The following is a 19,666-nucleotide window of genomic DNA, read 5'->3' on the forward strand; positions in this document are numbered from 1 at the left end:
CACTAGGTATGATTAATAATTATGTTCTAAGGCTTTATATTATATAACCTAGGGTTGTAGCTATCTATGCTATGCAGTTTGCATCATGGAGGAAAGTGCATCTAATAAGGCCATTTTAGATAAATGTTCATATTGCATAAGATATATGTGTTAGCAACACATTTGACCATGGGAGTAGGAATATGATCATGATATACAGAAACGTTGGTTACAATATACTTGTGATAACGTTTCCATTAATGTTGATAATGTTAAAGTCCATTAATTGAATCTAAATGTCCACATCATGGATCTAGTAAAGGATGGGAGAAGTTTGCAGTATTGTTCGTAGGGGGTATGTGACAATATATCACATTCTTTTTGCACACTTATGTGCTTCAAACTTAAGTTATGTAATCTATGCTAAATGTATTAACGACGTTTGTGTGTGACGATCATGGTGATCACATGTTTGTTTGTATAGAAGTGAGAGTACTCAACGCCCATGTTTGGATGAATTTCTTATAATTTTTGATTGATTGTATGTCATTTGATCCTTTTCTGAGTGATTATATATTAAATTTATTTTATTTATATTTTTGTTGGTGAATAATTCTATAATTTAGTATAATAAAAATATTTTGGAATAAGGTTTTATACAGAGATTTAACTTTTAATTAATGTTTATCAAATAGTATTGATAGTTGTTTTATATTTTAATATGGGCTATGTCGTATTAGTGTAAGTGTTAGTAAACATTTTCATGTAGGTGAATTTAAAAAAAGATGAAAGGTTAAAAGTAATATAGAGTTTTGTATAGGGGAGATTTTAGTGTCTCTAAAAAAAATTGTAAACATTTAAATGTTATCTCAATTAGTAATAAAAAGATAAAAATAATAAAAAATAAAATTTATTGTTCATCGATAGAATTTAACCATTAAAAAGTTAGCAAAAAAGTTGATGAAGATAATTTAGCAATTAAAAAGAATGAAACATGGAGCCTTTGGATAGTAGTACTAGAAAATAAAGCATTGGATAAAGTGAATGTAAAAAGGAAAATATGAAATTAAAGGTTCCATATAAAATCACAACAAGAGGTTGGAAGTAAAAAATCTTTGCAAAAGAAACTAGTATATATTACAGTCAAACACGTTCTCATATTGTAGGACTAGATATAAATAGAATTATTTTACCACAAATAAAACAATAATGTTTTCTTCGCAAATGGAAAATGGAAAATATTAAAGTCATGAGCATATCCTTTAATATATTGAATACAACTAAAATTATTTTACCACAAATAGAACAATAATGTTTTCTTTACAGATGGAAAGTGGAATATATTAAACTCATGACCATATGCTTTAATATATTGAATATTGAGAACAAAAATAAATGTTAAATCCTATAGGATCTTACAAGGTATTTTCATCTATTATATTCATACAAACCTTGTTATTATTATTATGAAAAACGTTTAATTTTTAGCTTCATTTAATGTCTAGAAAAAGGAATTTTGACTTATCTCCGTGGAAAAAACAATTATGGCATACACTACACATCCAATAATGTATATTTTAACAACAAATAAAGCAAATATCTTGAATATACTTTTCATAGATTTCAAGCCAGAAGAAAAAGTGGGTTAAATAATATTGTATAAAGAAGGCTTTAATCTAGTACCATGTCACATAGCTTTTTAAATATGGGAAAAAATAAGCTTCCTCCATTGAACATGTTGGTTGTACTAGAACACTAACCACCATGAAAATTACATTTATCTAATAAAACACAAGTTAAAAAAAAAATTGTAACTCTATAACTTGAATAGTTAAAGACCATAATGTAATTTTAGTAAGGTTGAGAAGCATAATCTAAATTTTGCAAAATAAAATTATAAAATCAATAGCTCACCAGGTGTAGATGAATCACTGATTACCTTATTATGAAGAAATATATAAAAGATGGGATTTAAAATTCAAATTCCTATAAATCAACCATAAAAAAAATCTACAAAATCAATAGGAATTCTAAACTCCCATATACCCAACTCTTAATAAGACAAATAACCTACTGAAAAATAATGACATTAAAAAAAAAATTGTGATTATGAAAATAAAGGGAAAATGGAAAATAAAAACCATGAGGAGAAAATGAAGAGTAAAACTAGTTATTCATTGAGACCCATCATCCAAACAAAAATATCTGTTGGATCCCTCCCCAAAAAGGAATACCTTTTTGGATTGGCAAGTGCCTGTTCATCTTTCCCTTTATTATAGTCGGTTAATTAATGGTAATAAAAAATAATACGAAGAATATTATAAATTATCAATATTGTAGATAGGTTGAAATTCACAATAAATTCCCTTGTGCCCTCCAAACACATAAATCCATAGGAAGCTAGCTTCGAGGAGGACATTGAAATTCAATTATCATTTGCTTTTATTTGCTCAATTATCCGAGAATTGCAGTGAACACATAGAAAAGCTATTGATGTTACTTGCAAGGGACGGAGGTATCATGGACTTTGATAAAAAAAGTTCAAAGGGGAAAAAATATTTTTAAAGCTGAGAAATTTTGGGAAATATTATTAGTTTTTAATATGAAAATTGTAAAAAGTTTGATGATATTTTTGTAAACATTCATATTGTTAATGATTTTTTATAATTTAAATGAAATTTTGACCTTTTCTAAAGTAAAATATTCTTAAAATATGGATATTCATAAATATTTTTTTTTGAAAAAACAAAAAAAATAACCCGCTTATTAATATTAGCCCCTAACAGTTTTAGCCATATATGCACATTTACCAAATTTGGCGGAAATATCAAATATTCATTGATTCGTTTGATTGGCTTGAATTATCCATTAAAGAGGAGAATGGGAAATCAAAAAATGGTTTCTCTCTTTTCCCAAACATTAACATATATTAACGGATTGTCCAGATACAGTGAGAAGTCAGCAAGGTAAGCCAAAGCAACAACCACTTTTACTCAGTTTAAGCAAATTTTGAAACATATATTTAAATTTTTTTAAGCATACTCATGGTTTTTTTTTTGAATTAAAAAATTTGAATCAAATTATTTACATATTATATCATATCCTAATCCAAATTCAAATTTTAACTTGGTAACTATAATTATTATGTATAACCTTATGAATAATTTGGTACGATAATAATTTCCAAGCTGAGAATTATCATACAATTGTTGTGCTTAGTTGCAGTCATGTATATCACCAAGATTGCTTTGAATAAATAGCTTCTCCTATAGGCATTTTTTATCCAAAATGTCCCTCTTATCCTCATGTGGTGCCACCAAAATGTTAAAACTCCGTTGTGGAACAATTACAATTATATGCTCTTTCATGCACACATTTGATGGTACAAAAATTAACAATTATTCAACTACGTCCAATCCATCATCTTCTTCAACCTAAAGTTTTTTTTTCAAGTTCTTCTCCTGCAAGAAATTTAAAACACTTAAAATTTTTTTATTGATATTATACTTTTTCTTCAATGTATCAAATTTAATTAGAACCAAACTTTTGTAAAGAGGTTGTAAAACAAGAATCATGGTGCAAAGAAATTGATGAAGAGAATTTAGACATTAAAATGAATGAAGAATGGGAGCTTGTGGATTACTCTACAAGAAAAGAATTTATTGGATAAAGTGAATGTAAAATATGGAGTACGAAATTGAAGGTTGCATATAAAACCACAAAGAGTGGTTGGACATAAATGTTGTTGGAAATGTATTCACTACTAAGATCGGGGGGAGGGGGGTGAATTAGTAGTGGAAATGTATAGTTACTTATAAAATCCCTTTCAATTGTTGGAACACAATATTCATTAATCCATTATTAGAATAAATCATTTATCAAAAAACATGAGAATGATAAGATATAATCAAAGAATCATGTGCAAGAAGACATAAGATTTTTCTAATGGAAACCACCTCAGGGTGAAATCCTACCCTTGCTGTTGTTGTTCTGCTCAAATAATTATATTAATCCTCAAGAAATTCAATTACATAAAATATATACTAGTATAAAAGAGAAATATGATCCTCATCTAAGACTCTATAGACACCCATCTGATCAATAGGCCTTGCCCAACAGCCACTAGACTTATGAAGGAATTTGTTCTCTACACTAAATTTGTTGAAGCACCTACTCCACTCTTTTATCTGACACTCGTCTCGCAATATTTTAAAATAGAGATCATATGAATTTATCAACTAGAAAAACACAACAACCTCTAGCATTATAGGCTCAAAACAATAGAATGATTTCATTGAAACAAATTTTCACTTATACAATCACTACAACAACCCCATCAACAATGCATGCAACATACATAGAAGATAATTTGATGAAAAACATGATAAGAAAATAAGAAGGAAATGATCTACAATCTTTCCTACTCTATTACCATACTATTGCATATAATGTTGCTTGCATCATATTCTTGCTGCCATCTTCTACCACTGTGATCTGCTATATATATTTTTCATAAATCCTTGCACAATTTGCACACAACACTCTTCACTCATTCACACTTTTGAAGCTCAATCCCTCATCCCACTTCCTTCTCAAGTGAATCAACCAAATGGACTGATGATCTCCATCTATTTGTATTCTTTTGTACTAATTAAAACAATTAATTCTAATCTTGTAATGAAGATCTATTCATATGCTTGAAGTGGTTCAGCTTGTTTCTTCTTGACTCAATCAAGCCACTAGCTTAATTTTTTAATGAATATTCTCTTTTAACCATATTATATAATAACAATAACATTTTTCTGACCTTTACATGATGTGTCCAAAACAAGACAAGCCAGAGAACAAATAAACACCTGATGAGAGCGAGAAATGTGGAGGAATCGTAGTGAAAAACCTTGGTTTCACCCACAATATAAGCTTCGTGAGACTAGAAGTCCTTAGTTTCTCCCATAAGCCTTCCTACTAGTGATTGAAGCTTTCATTTTCTCCCATAACACTATCATGCAAGTGATTGTGGCAAAGGATGACTAAAAGCCCTTTTCCTTTGCTCAGATTCTGCCTAAACTTGCTCCACTATTTGATCATCATCAATAGTTCCTTAGGAAGCCACTGTAGCCTCTCCAACACAACGACAATTCATTGTAACAACTCCATCATCATCACAAGTATAACTAGGTTGACTTTAATGTCATCCATGTATTGCTCCAAGACTCAAGCCATCAAACCTCACGAAAACTACTCCAACATCTGCAACCATCAATGGTAGACCCAACAACTGATCATAAAAGCTAAAACCAAACCATACACACAAAGACTAATATAAACATGAGTTGAAAGTATTCAATAGTGTCATCTAGGTCTAGCAACTCTACATCCTTCCGAGGCTTCCACACACAAACCAATAATTTGCAACAACCAAGTTAGGGTATGAAACCAATACAGAAGTTAAGTAATATATCATTAGCATAAGCCCAATAATTGTAACAATCATCCATGTATCATCTCATCCATACACACACATACTAGAGATCATAAACTAATCAAACAATGAACCATGTACATAAACAATCACATACTATAAGTTTGACATCAATGCCAACCAACACCAATCCAACCTCCAACACCAATACTACTAGTTTTACATCAACGCCAAGAAAACAAATTATCCATAATGCCAACAATATCCACCTCTGGCATTAATGGGAACACTAGCTAAACTAGCAAAATGACCTCTAGAAAACTCGTCATTCGCTCCCCTTCAACATCAATGGAAAATGGCTGAGCTCATCCAAGTAAGGATAGTTGAAAGGACACTACTCCCCATGGACACTAGTTGTGTACCAACAAGAAACAACAACTATAGCCATCAACATAGTATGGACAACAACATACCATAACCAATAAAAATAACAACACATCAACGAGGTCAAATCACAATGCATGAACAAACAACAACGCTCGTCATATAAGTATGAAATCAAAATATAGCACTAGTAGTCCTCTGTCTCTCCTAAAGAAACATCAACAAGCTCTCCATGAACACCATTCTCAACTAGCAGAAATAGCACTCAACTTAACATTAGCATGAACAACAATAACAAATACAAAGAGTAACAGAATTCTCTCCATCAGCAGCATAGCATAACCATCAACAACATCTAATGTGAGCAATAACACATCATAAGTAGCAACATCACTCAACTCAACAACACCAACTATATCAACCTCACTCTCATCCAAACCAACAACAACATAGTGTAGCAGAAGCAACAACAAACCATGTCTGATCAACAATAGAATACTGGATATGCTCCCCTTGAGCATCATCATCCTATAACCAATGCCTTTTGGTTGAAGGCTACACCTCAAGGACCAAGGGATTGACTATACAATATGACTGATATATAGTATATGACTGAAACAATACCCATCAGCCCATATGAATGGCTACCCTCATCAATGAATACTAGACCTCAAGACTCTCTCTCCAATGTGTGCATGATCAATGGTATACAATACAATGTATTATATGGCTATGTACAAGGCTACAAAATGACTATGGCATGATATACAATAGCCCAAAGATGGCTTCAACAACTCATAATGCCACAAACTTGTCAGAACTCATAAGCTTCCTATTACCAACTCATGATGACATGAACTCAATGACATGAGCACTTGATTACATGGCTTCATAGAAATAATACATAACTGATAACTAATGAAGTACAATATGAAGCATGTGGTTATTACATGACCAAAACGTATGTCGAAAACATATGTATCTCCCCACGATATACTTAACTAAGCTCATTGATCAACACTAAAAACATTATCGAAAATCAACAAGATGATGAATGATCAATAATAAATAAATTTCATTTTGCATACAATGATCCAAGTGTATAAGATAGATCCATCATCTAGTAGCAACAACCAATAATCATTAAAAAAACGAGCCATAATAGCATATAACCATGACATCAAATGAGCAACATAAAGCTAAAATATGTAGCAATAGGATAAATATAGCTTATGAACTTCTAGCAACAACATATGACCATCATCTCACATCATCCATAATTCATTAATCAAGACATCTATATGATTGCATCAATAATCACGTTAAAAATATGTGCATCTTTTATAGTAGCAATCATCCACTCAAAGTAGAAGGAATGAAATCAAAACATCTCACGTCATAACATATGCCTCAAAATATTATGGCAATGAACCATGGATCCATGAAACAATAAATATTATAATAAAAAACTCCAAATGGTACTATTATATCATGTCACTGGTAACCACAAAGTCATATATGCATAATGCCAATAATAAACAAACAATAATTAATCTTCAACTTGGAGTAATAATTAGCCATAAGGAGAACTACTAAATGTAGCATAGGCCAAGTATCCACCAATCTCCTCAATATAGGTAATGAACATAGGTTATGGATCATGCAACATGGTGACAATGAATCAGTATCTGATGGTAATAACATCACATCACATGTAAAAAAAACCAACAACAATAGAAAATCCATAGGCATGCATATGGAGCATAAACACCACCAACATAGCTGAATCAAAATTATCTCATCTGCAAATGTATTTTGGCTTCTAATCATTTGAACTAATGCATGAATGCTCAAAATAACCATCAATCTGAAAATAATCAACTGCATGCAACTCATATGAGGCATATAGATTCAAGGTAGTTTCCCTTAACGTCTAATAGTTCCTATAATGACCAATGTTAGACAAATATATCATCATGAGAAGCATAAAAAACTCCTCCAAACAATCTCATGGACCATGATTTCATCTTTAAACAATCTCCTACAACGAACAACTCTAACTGATACAAAACCATGCAACTTAATTATCATTCAAACTTTCAATATGGCAACACTTTTAATGATCCCCATGCAATCGATAATGCTACCATATGCTCCCCCTGAGACCATACAAGCCTCAATTTTTAAGTGGAGTGCTTTGTTGCTCCTTTCTTGTCCAAATTTTTTGAGGTTGGTGCTTGGCAAGCATATTCTTATTTGGCTTCTTTACTGATTGGTTTTGCATGACTTTTTTCCTTTGATTTGGTTTCCTGAAACACATGGGAAGTTGCAATCCTTAGCATTATGGCCTAAATTATCACAAGAATAACATTGAATGTGCCCATGAAATGTAGGAGAATGTTCAGATCTTTTGATGATCTAATTTCTACTCCTTGCTCCATGGGTCTAACAATCAAAAATTTTATGACCAAAATCATTGCATAGGAAACAATACCCATAAAAGAATTTTTTATACTTGAAAATCAATGGGACTGATCTTTTAGGATTCTCCTTGTTTGGCCACTTATTTATCTTGAGATGATTTATCTTATTGTTCCTACAATTGGTTGAAATGTGCACAATGTTTTCACAACTAAAACTCTTAACATTTTTCATATCCTTCATTGGCACATTTTTGGGCTTTTGACTTGCACTATATTTTGATGGTGGTTTCTTTTACTGTTTTTCAAACATTTTGTTGTGTTTTCTTCATTTTCTTCCTCATTTTTCCTCTTCATTCTATTTTCTAATTTAGACTTTAGTTTCTCACAATCGTTGATTTGATTCTTGAGCTGACTACCAATCCCCTCGACAATTTTCTTTGCTTTCCCCAACTTATTTTTCAAATCATAAATCTCTTCTTTGAAAACATCTTCCCTGTCTTCAAGAATGTGAAGAAATTTCTTCACATCTTTGTTCTCTATCTTAAGATCTCCAATCAACCTTGCTTGAGCTTTATTTTTCTTTTCAAGTGTCACTATTCTTTTAATATCTTCACCTTTAGATTCCTCCAATGGAAATACACCTTCCTCACTTCTTGAGGTATCAACTTGAAAACCTTGATCATCAACTTTGTCAATAACCCCAAAATAGTCATCACTAGATTAGCAAGGAAAATTTCCATGACTAAAAATGTCATTGGCCATGCCTTTTACCAGCAGAATAGGTTCTCTGAGTATTGCAACATTCTTGGATTATTTGCAACTTTTATTTAACTCAATTTTCCTCTTCTTATTCTTTTCGATAATCCCAAGATCTTCTCTCAATTATCAAGCTTCACCGAGGGAACCTTTCTCTGATACCAATTATTGGAAATCTATTCACTACTAAGTGGCACGCAGGGTGTATCAATAGTGAAAATGTATATTTAGTTTTAAAATCCTTTTCAATTATTGCAACACAATCTTCATTAACACATTATTAGAATAAATCATTTATCAAAACACATGAGAATCATAAGAGAGAATCAAATAATCATGCACAAGAAGACACGAGATGTTTATGGTGGAAAACCCACCCCGGTAGAAAAACCACTCTTGCAGGTGTTGTACTGCTGAAAGAACTGTATTAATCATCAAGCAATTTAATTACATAGAATATATAAATGAATACTATTAAAGAGAAATATGAGCCTCATCTACAACTCTATAGAAACCCATCTCATCAACAAGACCTACCCAACGCCCATCGGACATATGAAGAAATTTGTTCTCTACACTGAATTTATTGGAGAACCCACTCCACTCTTCTATCTGACTCTCATTTCACAAGATTTCAGATTGGAGTCAATCTGAATCACTCAACTAAAACAACAGAACAACCTCTAGCAATATAGGTTGAAAATAATATAATGGTCTCATTGAAACAAATTTGCAATCACATAATCACTCCAACAACACCATCAATAATAGACGCAACACAAATAGAAGATAATCTGATGAAAAACAGGATAAGAAAGTATAAAGGAAATTATTTACAATCCTCCCTAATCTATTACCATACTACGACAAATAATCTCGGTTGAATCATAGTTTTGATCAAATCTTCTACCACTGTGATCTTCTAAATATATTCTACATATATCCCTACATATTTTGCACACACCACTCTTCACTCACTCACAATCTGCGAGCTCACACCATCATCCCACTTCCTTCTCAAGTGAACCAACCCAATAAACTCATCATCTCCATCTATTTGTAATCTTCTATAATGATTAAAACAACTAATTCCAATTTTGTATTGGAGCTTTATTCATATGCTAGAAGTGGTTCAGTTCATTTCTTCTTGACTTGGTCAGGCCACTAACTTCATTTAATAATGAATATTCTCTTTTCACCATCTTCTAGAAGCACAATGAAATTTTTGTGACCTTTACATGATGAGTCTCAAACACAACAAGTGAGAGAAAAAACAAACACCTCATGAGCGTGACAAATCTGGAGGAATTTTAGTGAAAAACCCTCGTCACACCCACATCATAGGCTGCATGGGCTGCATGTGACTCGAAATCCTGAGCCACTCCCATAGGTCTTCCTGCTACAAAGTAGTGTTTTCATTCACTCCCATAACACGATCATGCAAGAGACTGTGGCAAAGGATCACTAAAAACACTTTTCCTTTCCTCAGATTCTACCAAAACTTTTTCCATTATTTTATCATCATCAATAAGTCCCTAGGAGCCATTGTATCCTATCAAAGACCCCATCAATCTAATGTAATAACTCCGTAATCATCACAAGTCAAACTAGGTTGACTTGAATGTCATCCTTCAACTGCTTCAACACTCAAGCCGTCAAACTTCACCACAACTACTCCAACATCTGCAACCATCAATTATAGACCCTACAATTGATCATACAAGATGAAACCGATCCATACACACACCAAGTACCGAAAACTTGAGTTGACAGTCTCCAATACTGTCAACTATGTGTAGCAGCTCCACATTCTGATAAGGCATCCACACAAAGTCCAATAATCTACAACCACCAAACTAGGGTCAGCAACCAATACACAAGTCAAGTACTATCTCACTAGCATACTCTTAGTACTTGTAACAATCAGCCATGTATCAGGTCCTGCATACACACATATACAAGATATCATAAATTGATCAATTAATGAATCGTGTGAATAAATAATAACATACTACAAGGTTGGTATCAACGCCAACCAACACCAATGGAACCTCCAACACCAATACTACTAGGTTGACATCAATTCCAACCAAACAACTGAGCCATAATGCCAACAAATGTTCTTTGAATAAGAAACTATTATAGATTACAATAAAAAAGGTTTTCATATTGTAAGGCTAGGTACAACTAGAATTTTTTTAGCACAATTAGAACGATTTAGTTAGTTGGTTTAGTTGTTTGATATGAATAAAAAAAATTGAATGGTTTTTTGAGAAGATAAGTCTATTTTCAGTACATCCATGTATATGGAATTAGAAATGAACAAAAATATTACCAATCAAAAGAGGATCTTGGTGGGATTTAGCGACCTCTAAGACCATGGTCTGAACGAATATATTATTACTTTTAGTAAGAAAATATTTAATACAATTGAAACCAAACGAATATGTGATATATATATATATATATATATATATATATATATATATATATATATATATATATATATATATATATATATATACATGTATTTTGTTAGAGGAATATTTTAGATATGCTACAATGATAAAATTAAAGAATTATCTTCCTTGAATAGGATTCACTCAAATGGATGATGGTAATTTTATTTCAAGAGAATAATATAGTATATATTTTCTTCAGAAATAGAAAATGGAAATTATTAAACTCATGAGCGCACCCTTTAACATAAATGAAATGTTATATATTGAATTTGAGCATAGGAGATAGATGATAAATCCTATAGGATCTTATAAGGTATTTTTAGTTATCTTACTCCTATAAATCTTCTTCTTATTATTAAGGAATGAGTTTATTTTTTAGGTTAGGGAAAAGAAATTTTGACTTATCTCAATGGAACAAACAATTATGGCATACACTACAAATTAACTATTATTTTCGAATTACCTTGGTATAAAATACTAATTGGACTAGCGATATAAAAAGTATTTTAGGATATTTTCTATAGAGACAAAGTATATTGTAACTAGCAAATAAATAAATTTTCTTGAAGATAACATTGGTAGATTTCAAGCAAGAACAAAAAGACACTCAAAGTAATGTGATATAAAGAAGACTTTGTGTGTAGTGTTAAATCATTATAGAGAGATTTAATGTAGTAATCATGTCACCTAGCTTTTTAAATATGGGAAAAAAATATTTAAAATGGTGGTCTTCATTACAAATATAAGTTGCCTCTATTCAACATGTAGAACATAATTGATTGTACTAGAGGTTACCAAAATAAGTCACTTTTACAATATTAAGGTATAACTGTTTTGCATGTGGTCACCATGGAAAATGTTTTCTTATAAGACAACACCATATGGTGATCTACACCACTATAATTATGCAAGACATTAGCTAGCTACCACCCTAAGACCATAAACTAGCAAATACCCTCCACCAAAGTTAAAATGCACTCAAACTTCACCTCATGCGTAGAACACTAACATACCCTCCCAACCCCATCATGATGATATGTAAACATCGAAGAACACCAAAAATAAAAAAATATATCCCCAGAATGAAATCCATCCACTCTATGGACAAACTAATGCAAACTTATTGTGAACATAATTTTGCCCATATCAATTGTATGTCTATAATGTATATTTTTGAAAGTGAAAAAGCTCCACCACAACCAAAGGACCTCAACAAAGCTCAACAACCCCCATCAAAATCCCGCATAGAGAGCCATGGAAAAAAAAACACAACCAAGATTTGAACTAATCTAATTCGCTAAACAAACACCTTAATTAGACAATAAAATCTCATTAACAAGATAGAGTCAAAATAGAGTCACCATCAAATTGAATGAACAAAATCAATCCAACAATAAAAATCCCAAACCCAACCCCAACACTAGAACACTAACCACCATGAAAATTGCATCTAGCTAATCAAACACAAAATTAAAAAAAAAGAAACTGGAGATATAACTCTATACAATATACCCCTATGAAAGCTGTAAAACAGAATCTTACAGAATCTTGATTTGTAAAATGAAATTGAAAAATGGATAGCTCACAGAATGTAGCTCAATTAGCCCTAGCCTAGTTAGTAATATATAAATGGATAGCTCACAGAATGTAGCTCAATTAGCCCCGGCCTAGTTAGTAATGTATAAAACATGAGATTCGTTCCAGAAACCCACCTACCGAACTTAATAATGTAAATAACCCACCCTAAAAAACGCTGTCGCTGTATGAAAATGATGAGAAAATGGAAAGTAAAAACAACAATGTATTGAGACGCACCATCAAAACAACAATATTAATTGAACCCCTCACATAAAAATGGAAGACCTATTAGGATCCGCAAGTGCATGCTCATCTTTTCCTCGGTTATGGTCGGCTAATTAATGGTAATAAAAGTAATACGAAGAGTATTATTAATTATTAATATAGTAGATAGATGTTGAAATTCACACATCAGAACGGATTCCCTCGTGCTTTCCAAACACAGAAGTCTACAGGAAGTTAGCTTGGAGGAGGACATTGCAATTCAATTATCATTTGCTTTGATTTGCTTAGTTATTCGAGCATTACAGTGAAAACACAGAAAAGCTATTGGAGTTACTTACGAAGGACGGAGGTATCATGGATTCTGATCAAATTATTAGTTCGAATTCTATGGGAGCAGCAGCAACAGAATCGACGGTTTGTGTGTTGTGCAAAACCTTTTTATTTCGACCACCCATCTTAAGCAGCCGCAGGGATATCATGTATAACCTTATGAATTCGTACGATAATGATTTGCGAGCTGAGAATAATCGTACAATTGCTGTCCTTAGTTGCGGTCATGTATATCACGCAGATTGCTTCGAACAAATTACTTCTCCCATAGACATTTGTGATCCAAAATGTCTCTCATGTTCTGATTCTTCCGCTGCGGCCACACCAAAACGTTAAAACTCCATTGTGGAACAATTACAATTACATGCTCTCTCAGCATCCTCTACTTCTAATTCGTTGTATCTATAGTTAGCTTTGGTTAGAATTAAAGTTACAAATGTTGAAATTTTTAGAGTTATGAGTTAGAGTACGCAGCGTGTATGTTTGGATGAATTTCTTGTATGTGTTTTTGATACTCTTCTGAGTTGACATATTTTAATTTTACTTAACTTGCATATTTTTAATTAATATTTATTAAATATTTTTTTAATAATGGGTATTATTTTCTGTAATAGTTGGTGTTTCTAGTTGTTTATAATCTAATATGGGTTATGTTCTAGTGGTGTAAGGGTTTATAATCATTTAAGTAATACAGAGTTACATATGTTCGTTTGGGGTAGCTTAAGTGCCATTGTTATGGAATGAAGTCTCACCGAATCGGAGATCTTGGGTTTGAAAATTGTGCTACCCACCCCTATAGCAAAGTGAATAATGAATATGTAAACTCGAAAATCATAGTCTTACCAAGCTTACAAAAAATAATATAAAATTTTGTACAGGGGAAATGTTAGAATGTCCATTAAAAAATATATAAACTTTTAAACATTGGTTAAATTAATAATAAAAAGATAAAAATAGTAAAAGATAAAAAGTTTATATTATAATTTAATTATAAACATTTTTTAATTTATTTCTAAAACATTAATTGAAATGTATATATAAACTCTCTATTCATTTTAATTATGGAAAATATAATATGTATTACCAATTAAATTATATACGTTTTTAGCATTTAATTTAAATAATTAAATTTAATTTAATTTATTAAAGAGAAATGATGAAAAAAAAATATTATAAAGGTAAATACATAAAATTCACAACAAAACTTAACGATGTAAATGCGATTGTTAGTTAGTAATCTTTGAATTAAATAAAAAATAAAAGTAGAGGACTTTTGTCGTCGGTTGAGGTATTTTTATTATAGAACTAGATGGTGGCCTCGTCTTCGGTATGTTTCTTTTCTTCTCTTCATTGCTCCGTAGGTAGAAATTAGCAAGAATAAGGAAAATTCTTTGGTTGTCGTTGAGGTTGTCTTTTATAGCAACGATATGGTGTGGTTGTGCACAGGTTGCATCACAAAATATCTTCGTGGTAGGATTAAATTGATTTACTAATATATTGGATCGACATTATATTTATGTAAGGCGTTTTCTTTTGAAAATCATTTTCCAAATTGCCACAGTGTCTCTATCTCGGCCTTTCGATCAGATGTTAGATGATTAATGAAGGGAGATTTTAAAAACTATGAAACTATAATATAATGAAAGCTCAGAAAACTCTGGTAAACCTAAAATTTCTCAGTGAGACCATGATCTCTTAAAAGTCTAGAATTTCTTGCACATTAATGAAGAAATATTTTAAAAACTCTGAAATTATAAGGTAATGGAAGCTCGTAAAACTTTGGTATACCCAAAATTTCTCAGTGACACTCTCATATACCTAAAATTTCTTAGTGGAACTCGGATCTCTTAAAAATCGAAAACTACTTGCTTTTTAAGGAAGAGGGGAAATTTGAATTTTCTTTCTATGAGATTTGAAAAGCCAAAAATACTTGCATATTAATGAAGACGGCAAGAAAATGACTTTCCTTTCAATCGGATTTGAACTTGTGACTTCCTGCTTACTAAGCAAATGCTCTCTGATCAAAACTACTTGCTTAGTGAGGTTTTAAAACTACTTGCTTAGTGAGGTTTTAAAAACTCTGAAAGTACAATGTAATGAAAGCTCATAAAACTATGGTATACCTATAATTTCTCACGGGACCAGAATCACTCTTAAATGATAATGTAATGAAAGCTCATAAACTCTGAAATTATAGTGTTATTAGAGGTCATAAAATGGTGATATACCTAAAATTTTTCAGTGAAACCAGGATCTCTGAAAAATCCATATCTACTTGGGCTTCTCAATCAAGCTTCAGGGGATAGCTTTGGCAATAATTTATTTGGGGTCTTCTAAGAAGTCTGGTACATGATTACCACTTTATATTCCTCTGTGATAGAAAGGTGGTATTGTTTTATGAGTTTGCTGTAATAGGAGTGTCGAACGATATTGTGTTACTTCGTATCTTATCCTTATATCATACACTGATATGAATGACTTTTTTTTCCATTTCCTAAAACCTATGATGTGTTGGAGACACTCTCTTTCTCTTTTTTGCTCTACTTTTGTCTTGCAAGGTGTTATGCGTCGCGTATATATTTTAACAACCAAAATCCTTAACTTATTGTGTAGTTTTCTATGGGCTTAATAAATTTAGAAGTGACACATTGCTTTGAGTTGATAGTATTTGCTACATTTGCATGGTAGATTACTTAGTTTAGTATTCGGTTTCATTTGGATTTTAGGGCATCATAGCTAGCTTTTCTTATGGATTTATGATAATAAAAATGTTGGGATTGTTTCAGATAACATGTGTCAATTTCTCTCACTGATCAGACAAATCCATAATAAAAATGTTGGGATTGTTTCAGATAACATGTGTCAATTTCTCTCACTGATCAGACACATTTGAGCTTCTGATTGATTTGAGTTCAAAAATAGAGAAATTAAATTCAAATAAAAATGTATTAGAATCTATGCCAAGTATAAATGTGAGAAATGCAAACATGGTAGCTATTTTACAAGAAAGCTTGGGATTGATCATGCACCTGAGGTTATTTCAATGCAGCTAAAACATTTCATCAATACTGAGATCATTGGGATAAAACTACACAAAGATGTTACTTTTACTAACAATGGATAGAAAAATCAGGGACTGTGTCATTAAAATTCTATTTTCATGTAATTTGAAATTAGTGTTTTCCAATTCTAGATTTTGTTTGTAAAATGTAGGGAGTTTTGCAATATGAATTATATAGGTTTTGTTTGCAAAATGTAGGGAGTTTTGAAATATGAATTATATGGTGTATTTATGCACTCTAAAAGGACAATGTGTTCAGGACATTACAATAGTTTTGTCCAAACATCCCCTCATGTTCGGCGTAAACTAGATGACTTCAAAGTACAAAAAGATGTTACTTTTACAAAGGATTAACATGAAAATAAGATATGGTGTCATTAAAATTCTATTTGCATCTATTATGAAATTACTACTTTCCAAATCTAGCATTTGTTTGCAAAATGTAGGGAGTTTTGAAATATGAATTATATGGTGTATTTATGCACTTTGAAAGCACAATGTATTCACGACCTTATAAAAGTTTTGTCCAAATATCACCTGATGTTTGGCATAAACTATATGATTGGAAGGTGATGTTTGGCATAAACTATATGATTGGAACGTCTCTCTCCTCGGTCAGCCAAGAGACAAAACTGTAGTTGGGTGGATGCAGCGTGTTACAGTGTTTATGTCAATGACCACAAACACACAAACACTAATAAAGATCTGGCACTATGATAATTTTTGTAAATAGTCACACGATTTTTTTGGGTTTCTTTGCAAAATATGGTGTAAAGAAAGTTATATGCAAAGGCTATTAGTATAGCTAATGGTCATTCTCTCAACCCATTGTAAACATATGGCTTTCTGTATGATTAAAGGTCAACAATTCTTTTGTTGTCTATACAGTCTTTAGTTGGCTGAGTCTTGAGATAGGTTAAAAAAATAGAGGGTTATTGATTCTCTTTTATTGTTACAATGCAATTTATGTTGAACCCGTGACCAACAAAGCCTAGTTAACCATAAAAATCCCAATACACATGTATACATAGTTTTTTGTATGTATGTATGTAGACGCTGAAGTATTGTTGTCTCTTTGACCTCTGTCATGTAACAATGGTTAATAAGGATTGTGTTCCTGGGTAACAGTTATACATATTATTTGATGCACCAACATTTAACCAAAGAGAAAATCATTGTAAATAAGTAGGCATAGGGTGTCATGTATCTTTAGAGAAGTTAGTTTCCTAAGTCTCAAATTAATGTAATATTCAAGCCTTTAAGTGATTTAATTAGATAATGAGAGGAAGTTGTAAATGCTCTCGAATTAATGGAGAAAATGAGTGGTGAATAAATGACAAGAGATATAGGTCAATTAGGACTCTTAAAACAATTTTAGGATTCGACGAACGAGAGAGAGCTTTTAGGAATTAATTGAAGTAGAAGTGGACAGAGGTCATTTAGGAGTAAGTTCAGTAGATCTAGGACTTGAACCAGAATTAGTTCAATAGAACATTCTGGGATAAATGTAAGCCTACAGGCAGAGCTCAAGGGAAGATGCCACTGATAGCAACAGATCAAGCTTGTGCAAGACAAAGAAGTCTCAAATGTAATATTTGTTTTTCCATACATATACAGAGTTTTATTCAAGGGAAGATGCCACTGATAGCAGAAGATCAAGCTTGTGCAAGACAAAGAAGTATCAAATGCAATATTTGTTTTTCCATATATATACAGAGTTTTATTCTTAACTGTGTTAGAGTGTGTGAATTGAGTGTTTTATGATCGATTATGGTGTGAACTCGTAGGATCTGTAATAGAACACACAGAGAAGAGAATGATTCAGAGGAATCATCATGGGTCTTTGAATCCAATTGAGGAAACAGAGTGAAGCGCAGGAGAGGTGGCAAAGTGAGAATTCGCTGAGGAGTTGAGCTCAGAGAAGTTGAACCACGGAAGTAGAAGAATGGAACCATTTGGGGAAACCTACACAATAGAGTAAACATTGAAGAAACAATGAAAAGCATAAAGAAAAGGACTAAGGAAGAAGTGGGTCGTCGAAGCATAAGAACCGTTGGATCTCGAAGATCAACGGCACAGGTGACAAGGAATGAAATCCATCTATCTCATAGATTGACGGTCTTCGAATGTTGAAGGAGCGGGAAGGATAATCAGCGAAGAGCAGTTCTCAAAGGTAGAGAAGTGGATTTCGAGAGGAAGGAAAGCTGTAAGAAGTTTTTATTGTTTGGCTCTAATTCCACTAATTGGAGGACATGTAGCATGGAAGGAGTGAGGGGAAATTGCTTTATCGGGCGATTAACCCCCGTACCTGTTGTCTATCCAAATTCATGGTAGACTGTTGGATATACTAAGTGTAGATCAACGACGGAGGACTATCGGGCGATTTTGCATAGGGAAAGGGTATCGACCGTTGGATCGAGAATCGATCAATGGTCACAATCTAATCACAATCTCATTAGACAGAGGTCAAATGTTGGTGTACTGTGAAATGCCGATGCTTCAATAGCGATAAAGCACTTATAGTGGTAGTGTTTAATAATTTGAGATCCAGAATATGTTTGCATATCAGAGGTGGGAGGAGGTGTGTATTAATGTGACTCGCGGAGGAGTCGATACCCAATTGCAATAAAGGCAGAACCTCGAAAGACATGTAGAGGTCGTATTAGGAAAAAAGGTAAATTATTGTGTGTTTGTGGGTTATTTCCTTTCTAAAATGTTTGTAAAGGAAAATAGTGCCAACAGAAGGTTTATGTATTAATGTATATGCAAATCCAAAGTTATCAAGTGAGAGAAGGATTTCATGCGATAAATATATATAACCAATGTTGAAAGAGGGAAGGCTATATCTATATCTATATATATATATATATATATATATATATATAAATATATTTGTGGTTGAGGAAGTTTGTATAAGGGTTAAGGAAGGTTATGATGAGTTTTAAAGTCCCGATAAGAGGGATTTGATAAAGGCTTTAATAAAGTCATAATTGAAGGCTTGAGGGTTGATTAATAAGGCCTTAACCATTGATGGGTGAAGATTCAA

This window comes from Pinus tabuliformis, chromosome 3_2, assembly GCF_031772625.1.
Source record: "Pinus tabuliformis cultivar Carrire ecotype Pingquan chromosome 3_2, CPIR1, whole genome shotgun sequence".
NCBI lineage: Eukaryota > Viridiplantae > Streptophyta > Pinopsida > Pinales > Pinaceae > Pinus > Pinus tabuliformis.